The sequence below is a fragment of the Heterodontus francisci genome, unplaced genomic scaffold (genome assembly GCF_036365525.1).
Source record: "Heterodontus francisci isolate sHetFra1 unplaced genomic scaffold, sHetFra1.hap1 HAP1_SCAFFOLD_157, whole genome shotgun sequence".
Lineage (NCBI taxonomy): Eukaryota > Metazoa > Chordata > Chondrichthyes > Heterodontiformes > Heterodontidae > Heterodontus > Heterodontus francisci.
In genome coordinates this window covers 454,900-463,178 of record NW_027140118.1, presented here as the reverse complement: position 1 = coordinate 463,178, position 8,279 = coordinate 454,900, and the positions used below count along the sequence as shown (strand labels likewise).

Genomic DNA, 8,279 nt, shown 5'->3' with positions numbered 1-8,279 from the left:
GGGAAAACAGACCCAGCCTATCCAATCTCTCTTTCTAACTCAAGTCCTCCAAACCAGCTAACATCCTTGTGAATCTTTTCTGCACCCTCTCCAGCTTAATCACATCTTTCCTGTAGTCTGGCGACCAGAACTGCACACAGTACACCTAGTGAGGCCGAACCAACGCTATGTACCACTGAAACATGACGTCCCACATCTTGTACTCAATGGCTCGGCCAATGAAGGCAAGCATGCCATATGCCTTCTTCACCACCCTGTCTACCTGTGTTGCCACTTTCAGGGAACTATGTACTTGCACCCCAAGGTCTTTCTGCTCAGCAACACTCCCACGGCCCTGCCATTCACTGTATATGTCCTGCCCTGGTTTAACTTCCCAAAATGCATCACTTCGCACTTGTCTGCGTTAAATTCAATTTGCCAATCCCTTGCCCACTTTTCCAGTTGATCTACATCCTGTTGTAACCGGCCTCTGATCTGAAAAACAACCCTCCACCACTACCCTCTGCCTCCTATCATTATGCCAATATTGTATCCAATTGGCTACCTCTCCCTGGATCCCATGTGTTTGAACCTTTAGGAGCAACCTACCATGCAGGACCTTGTCAAAGGCCTTGCCAAAGTCCATGTAGATATCGTCCACCACCCTGCCCTCGTCAATCCTCTTGGTCACCTCCTCAAAAACCTCAATCAAATACGTGAGACATGATTTCCCACGCACAAAGCCATGCTGACTATCCCTAATCAAACCTTGCCTTTCCAAATGCTTGTAAATCCTGTCTCTCAGAATCCCACCAATGATGTAAGGCTCACCAGCCTGTAGTTCGCTGGCTTATCCCTGCTTCCCTTCTTAAATAACGGCACAACGTTAGCCATCCTCCAGTCTTCCGATACCTCACCTGTGGCTAACAATGACATAAAAATATCTGCCAGTGCCCCAGCAATCTCCTCCTTTGCTTCCTATAGCATCCTAGGATACACCTGGTCAGGCCCTGGAGATTTATCCACCTTAATGCGCTTCAAAACCGCCAACACCTCCTCCTTTGTAATGTTGATATGCTCCAGGATATCTGTTCTCTCCCTTGAACTCACTAGCTTCCATAACCTTCTGCACGGTAAATACAAACTAAAGTATTCATTTAAGACCGCGCCCATTTCCCATGTCTCCACACATCGATTCCCACAGTGATCCTTAAGGGGACCGACTCACTCCCTAGTTACGCTTATACTCTTAATATACTTCTCGAATCTTTTATGATTCTCCGTTATCTTAGCTGCCAGGGAAATCGTCTTTGTGTGTTTTGTTGTAAACTGAGTAATTTATCTCAATGGTTAAATCGCCCTGCAAATATAGTTCAGGACAGAACTTATATCGGTATGGTGGTGTTGCTGCCCCAGTATCATGAAGCAGAATTTGTAGATTTCATGTTAAACTTCAGAATACAAGGTGTTAGAATAAGTTTCTTGGTGCAAACCACCGATTTCAGGTAAGGAATTCCCGATGGGAAAGTGTTTCTGATCCAGAATTCCAGTCACCTAGAAAAATAAAATCTGAGTCAATGTGACTATCTCCTTCTGAGAGCAGTGATTATTTATGGTCTAGTTTAAATGGAATGAAATGACATGATAGTTATAAACAAATAGAAATCACGTTCTTTCAGCATTAGCGGCGGGTGGGAATCTTCCCAAACCCATTGCTCATCTTACTATACACACAGAAAGACACACTCGCACTGTGACAGGGCTCCTTCACATGGTGATAGTGAGCAGATTTCTGACAGTGTTCAGTCAGTAACCTGACTATTAAAATGGGGTATTTGTCTAGTGAAAATTCGGTATGAAATATAAAATACAGACCTGAACGCCGGATCTGATAGGAATCCTTGCCAGGTGGAATATTCCCAATCTCTTCATAAATTGCTTGGTACAAACCAGCCAGTGAACCCTTGCCGCTAGTGACAGAACCTGTCAGGTGGATGGTGGGGAGATTAAAGTTTAGTTGCAACCCATGAGCGTTTAACAGTAAATTATCTGCGAACACTTCCAAAATGGCAGAGATTGTGATAGTAAAGAGATAAAGCCAGGTATTGTGAATGCGGAGTAGTTTTATTGTCCGTATTTGTGTATATGTCTTTGTGTCTATTTTTCTACATACTCATATGTTCACCTGCAGCAGACTGGGGACAAATGTGTTCACTGAGGAAAAGTTCAATCAAGTTTGTCAGAAACGATCTCCCCTGACAAAGCCATGCTACTATCCCCGATTAATGCCTGCCTCTCCAAGTGGAGATTAATCCTGTTCTTCTGAATTTTTCCCAATACTTTCCCTACCACTGATGTTAGATTCATCTGCCTGTAATTACCTGGTTTATCCCTGCTACCCTTCTTGAATAATGGTACCACATTCACTGTCCTTCAGTCCTCTGATACATCTCCTGTACCAGAGAGGATTTGAAAATGTGTGGCAAAGCCCCTGCTATCTCCTCCCTTATCTCACATAGCAGCCTGGGTCACATCTCATCTGGGTCTGGGGATTTATCCATTTTAAGCCAACTAAAACAGCTAATACTTCCTACCTTTCAATGATAATTTGTTCAAGTATATCACAATCCCATTCCCTGATCTCTACACCTACATGGGTCGTCTCCATGGTGAATACAGATGAAAAATAATCATTTAAAGCCTAACCTACATCCTCCGACTCCACACACTGATGGCCACTAATCGGTGGTAATCTTATCCTCTTGCCCTGAATATACTTCAAAAAGACTTGGGATTGTCCTTCATCTTGCTCCCCCAGTGTTTTTGCATGTCCCCTCTTCGCTCTTCTAATTACTTTTTTAAATACCCCCTACACTTCCTATGCTCCTCTAGGGCCTCCACTGTTTTCAGCTCACTGATTCTGCCATTAAACTCCTTTTTGTTCCTTATCCAATCCTCTAAATCCCTTGACATCCAGGGTCTCCTGGACTTGTTGGTCCTACTCTTCAAGGTTAGGGGAACATGCTGGCTCTGAGCTCTCACTGTTTCCTTTTTGAAGATAAGAGACCATGGGATCCAGAGCAATTTGACAAAGTGGATGCAAAATTGGCCTAGTGGCAGGAGGCAGAGGGTGGTGGTCAAAAGTTGTTTTTGCGAGTGGAAGCCAGTGACCAGTGGTGTACTACAGGAATCGATGCTGAGACTCTTGCTGTTTGCACTGTACCTTTAGATGTAAATACAGGAGGTATGATCAGTAAGTTTGCAGATAACACGAAAATTGCTGATGTCGTAGACAGTGAGGAGGAACGCCTTATATTACAGGACGAAATAGATGTGCTGGTAAGATGGATGGGGTCCGAGCAAATGGAATTTAATCCTGAGAAGTGTGAGGTGATGCATTTTGGGAGGACATTCAAGGCAAGGGAATATACAATGGATGGTAGGACACTAGGGAGTCCAGAAGGTCAGTGGGACCTTGGTGGACTTGTTCATAGATCACTGAAGGCAGAAGCACAGGGAGATAAGGTGGTGAGGAAGGACATATGGGATACTTGCCTTTATTAGCCGAGGCATAGCATATAAGAGCAGGAAGACTATGATGGAGCTCCATGAAATGCTAGTTAGGCCACAGCTGGAGTACTGTGTACAGTTCTGGGCACCACACGATTGGATTGATGTGATTGCACGGGAGAGGATGCTGAGGAGATTCACCAGGCTGTTGCCTGGGCTGGAGCATTTCAGTTCTGTAGAGAGACTGGATAGGCTAGGGTTGTATTCTTGAGCGCAGAGAAGGCTGAGGGGAGCCCTGATTGAACTTTACTAAATTACGAAGGGCATTGATAGGATAGATAGGAAGAAACGTTTTCCTTTAGCAGAGGGGTCAGTTGCCTGGGGACATGGATTTAACATAAGGGGCAGGAAGTTTAGTGGGGATTTGAGGAAAAAAATATTCACCCAGAGGATGTGGAGTCTGGAACACACTGCCTGAAGAGATGGTGGAGGCAGGAACCCTCACAACATTTAAGGTGTTTAGATGAGCACGCGAAACACCATAGCATACAAGGCTAAGGGCCGAGTGCTGGAAAATGGGAATAGAATAGATAAGTGCTTGATGGCCGGCACATGCACAATGGGCTGAAGGGCTAGTTTCTGTGCTGTATAACTCTATTACTCTATGACTCGATGACCTGATCTGCTGCTTGTGTTCGTTTGTAAACTACTGCCAGTCTAGTGAGGTTAGAAAGCTTGATCGTATCAGCTTTTGGACTGTCTTGTTTCAGAGCCTGTTCTAGTCGGGTCCTCGGCAGAGATAACAGGCCGAAGCTGTCCGAGCTTTCAAATCTTTCTGAGTAAGAGAGAGAGCTATTTCTATAAGAACTCTATGTTATTATGGAAAGTGTTTTTTATTAAGAGGCCCATTTCTTATAATAAATCAGGAGTGTGTTAGTTGGGTGAAATATGAGTGGAAGCGTTGTTTTGGAATGTAGAATCACCGCTGGTGAATGCAGAAGGTCCTATACAAATTTCATTTGTCAAAATAACAGGCAGACCCGGTTAGACAGCTCGAGATTGGATGCCCAGAGCCAGAATCTGAAGGGCTGGAATTGATACCCAATGGATGAAGGAAGATTTAACAGTCAAATAAATAGCTGAATGTACAGCCCAGAAATTCCAATCAAATTTCCTGATCCATTGTTACAATAAGTACATTCTTCCAGAGTTTCATGTATTATGTGATGAACTCTCACAGTGAATGTGGACACTTGAAATTACTCTCCAGTTTAAATGTCACCTTTCACTAATTGCGAGCACGTTGAATTGAGAAAACCAGAAAAAAAAATTACAATGTGTTTCTAACAAGGCCACTTGTCGGTCCATAGAAAGCTGCAATGAACGAGAAGTTTGGCAGTATGTGACACAATATCTGGGATTTTGTGTTGGATCCGCGGTAAGATATGAGCCTCACCTCTTCTGATTGACTTTTTCTGTATAACCACCATCAGCGAGATGAACACACAGATTAGCAGGACTCCGAAGCAGACCGCAATTAGGATGGAAGTTGTTTTATATCCCTGTTCTTGATGACAACAAGAAAGCTTTAATACAGACACAGTCCGTCTTGCATGATAAAATATTTATATAAGTATTTAATAATTAGATCCACTGCTTCCGGGCAATGAGTTGGGCTGAACATTCCCCAGTATGTGTGGTGCACATTGCACCAGAGGAAAGTGTGAGCCAATCTAAATTACAGAGACAGTGCCCCCATGTTTCTGATCAGTACAGGACAGTTCAGGTACAGTCAGAAACTGGGATTAGCGGATTTTCAACCGGACCATTTGAAATATGCGGTGAGGAAAATTTTTTTCCAGTCAGTGAGCACATGCTTATAGTATCTTGAGGAAATGACAAAAGTACCAATTCAACTAATACAAACCCGAACGCTAGCTGGAATACTAATAATGGTAAGTACCTGCAGATGAGGACGGGTAAACAATCGGAGGCACATCGAGTCCTGTGGAATATATTGTACAAAACGTTCAGGAGGATTTCAGCACTTTCCATTTAAACGATAAAAATTGTTCTTAATTTCCGAACTAATGAGTCAATTTAACAAAACAAGGCACCCTAACCCCACTCTCCAAACCCTGCCACCCTCACCGGAACAAATCGCACTGGCATCTTCCTTGTGATCACAGTCAGACTGAGCCGGCGATGAAGAAGGACAGTCGGCCAGAGACGATTCGCTTCCAGTGCATTTCACCTCATCCAGCCAGATAACACCGTCACCCTGGGAAAAAGTAGCTCCTCCTGGGGCCAAAAGAGCGTGACCACAATCCAGCTGTCTGCAGACAACATTGGCATCGGCCAGATCCCAGGAATCATCACACACCGTGCCCCAGCTGTTATTGCACAATATCTCAACTCTCCCGGAGCAGTTGGTGTTACCTCCAAACAGGCGCAACCAATGTCCAGAATCTGGCAAAGAGAATCAATGGTTATTATTGATGTAGTATAAGAAAGTAGTACATGTCAGATAGTTGGTATAATAAAGAGGAAGTAGCACCTGGTGAAAGCCCACGTTTACAATCATATTCTCGAATGCAGTCCTTTGATCTGTGGGGCTGCTCCTCAGTTACTTTTGCTTCTGTTGAGAAGAGAAACATGCTGACTGTATCACACACCAATGTTTGAAATGACACTCGCACATTTAGAGGTTTGTTGTGTTACCTGAACAAACAACACCAGCATCCTCCCTGTGTTCACAGTTGTGTTTACCCCACGGTTCTGTTTGACATTGCCAAAGGAACGATTCGTGTGAAATACATTCCATCCCATCGAGCCAAATGGGTCCGGATCCTTCTCCGAATGACTGAGCATAATAATCGATCGAACTGAGAGGACCGCACTGTAATTGTTTACAGATCACTTCTGCAACACGTTCAACAAGTGTATCCGAGCACACTGTTCCCCAGGTGCCATTGTAGAACACTTCCACTCTCCCCTCACAGCGATGCTTCCCATTCACCAGCCGCAGCTCTTTGTGCTCTGTCAATGACACAAGAAATATCCAGATAGTTAGATTGATAACTCGTTGTATGTTCATACTGCACAGCTCAACACATGCTGCACCGGTTGTGTTCACTGATTTCCAGTAATTATTTCAGAAAAGCGATAGAAAAACACTGACAGCCCATAAAGTAATAAAGAATAATCAACACGGATTTCACAACAGAAAAGACAAACAACGTTATTGAATTATTTGAAGAAGTTACAGAAAGATAACAGGGATAATGCAGTCGATGTAATATGCATGTTTTTTTTTCAGAAGGCCTCTGACAAGGATCATGACTGAGGTCAGAGCCTGTGAAGTCAAGAGATCAGTGGAAGAATGATAGGAAACCAGCTACAAAGCACACCGTCCGGGTACAATGTGGTAACCCAGAATGGTGGAAGTTGGGAAGTGGTGTTCCACAGGGCTGGGATCACTGCTGCTCAACATTTACATGAGCGATTTGGATTTAGACAAGGGAGACTTAATTTCAAAATTTAAGATGACAGCAATTTGGGGATATAGTTAACACTAAGAAAGACAGAGACAAAATACGGGAATACGTTAATAAACGGGCCGAATGGGCATACAATTGCCAAATAAGTTGAATAGAGATAAGTCTAAGGTGCTCAGTGTTGACAGGAAGAATAAAGAGGCCACGTACTTCTTGCAAAATAAGAGTCAAAATGATGTCGATCAGCAAAGAGATCTCGGGATACAGAGGCACTAATCACTTCGAAAGTGACAGAGACCGAAGTTAGTGATCATAAATATAGGATAATCACGAATAAATCTAATAAGAAATTCAGGAGAATTTGTTTGTTTTTTTACCTAGGGAGTGGTTTGAATTTTGAATTCCGAACACATGCAATTGCTGAGGTGATTTGCACTGATGCCTTTAAGGTAAAGCTATACAGGTACATGAGGCAGAAAGAAGCAGGAGGATATGCAAAGAGGGTTAGGTGCAATGATGTGGGGTGATACTCGTGGGCAACGTAAACACCACATTGACCAGTTAGTCCGAATGGCCAGATTCCGTGCTGTCCATTGTATGCAATTCGAAGCCATATCTTCCCTGTGAAACCGCGTGCACAACACTACGGAAAATGGGCACATGGAAGCACCTTCACCTGAACACATGATCCTCACATCTTCTTTATGAGAACAGTCGTGGTGACCCCACGATGCTGAGGGACATTCCCAGAGAAATGATTCGTTACCGGAACACGTCAGTTCATCCAACCAAACTGGCCCTGAGCCTGGTCCACAAGATGCAGGAAGTGCCAGGTCCAATGCCTTTCCACAACCCAGCTGTTTGCAAACCACGTCAGCGTCCGCCAGATCCCAGGAATCATCACAAACTGAGCCCCAAGTCCCATTGTAATAAATCTCCACTCGGCCAGTACATGGGCTTCCACCGTCAGACAGCCTTAACTGCACGTGGTCTGTTGGATAACAGTACAAGAGGATTATACTTTCAATAGACATTCACATCATCACTCAATACAACTGATTTTACCATCACCAGCTCAAAAAATGAACGTGAAAAGCACCTGTGACAGGTAAATAAAACTATACAACAGAATATCTGTTTACACTTACTTCTTACATAGAATGTAAAGAACGGCAATGTTTCAGATATGCTATTACATCTGGCTTTGACAAGTTCTGATCTCCAGTTCCCCTTTTATGTTTTGAACGCTGTGTACGGTGTCAAACAGACAATCACTCACACGATTCACAGTTA

General features: G+C 43.6%; 1 long non-coding RNA gene across 1 annotated transcript; it reads right to left on the bottom strand.

Moving 5' to 3' along the window:
• Window positions 1-4,972: 4,972 nt before the first annotated feature.
• Window positions 4,973-5,933, bottom strand: LOC137358841 (uncharacterized). The gene is made up of 3 exons (XR_010971338.1): window positions 5,641-5,933; window positions 5,453-5,494; window positions 4,973-5,056 (listed from the first exon to the last, which is right to left on the bottom strand). It is a non-coding gene; the product is annotated as an uncharacterized lncRNA (long non-coding RNA).
• Window positions 5,934-8,279: the final 2,346 nt, after the last annotated feature.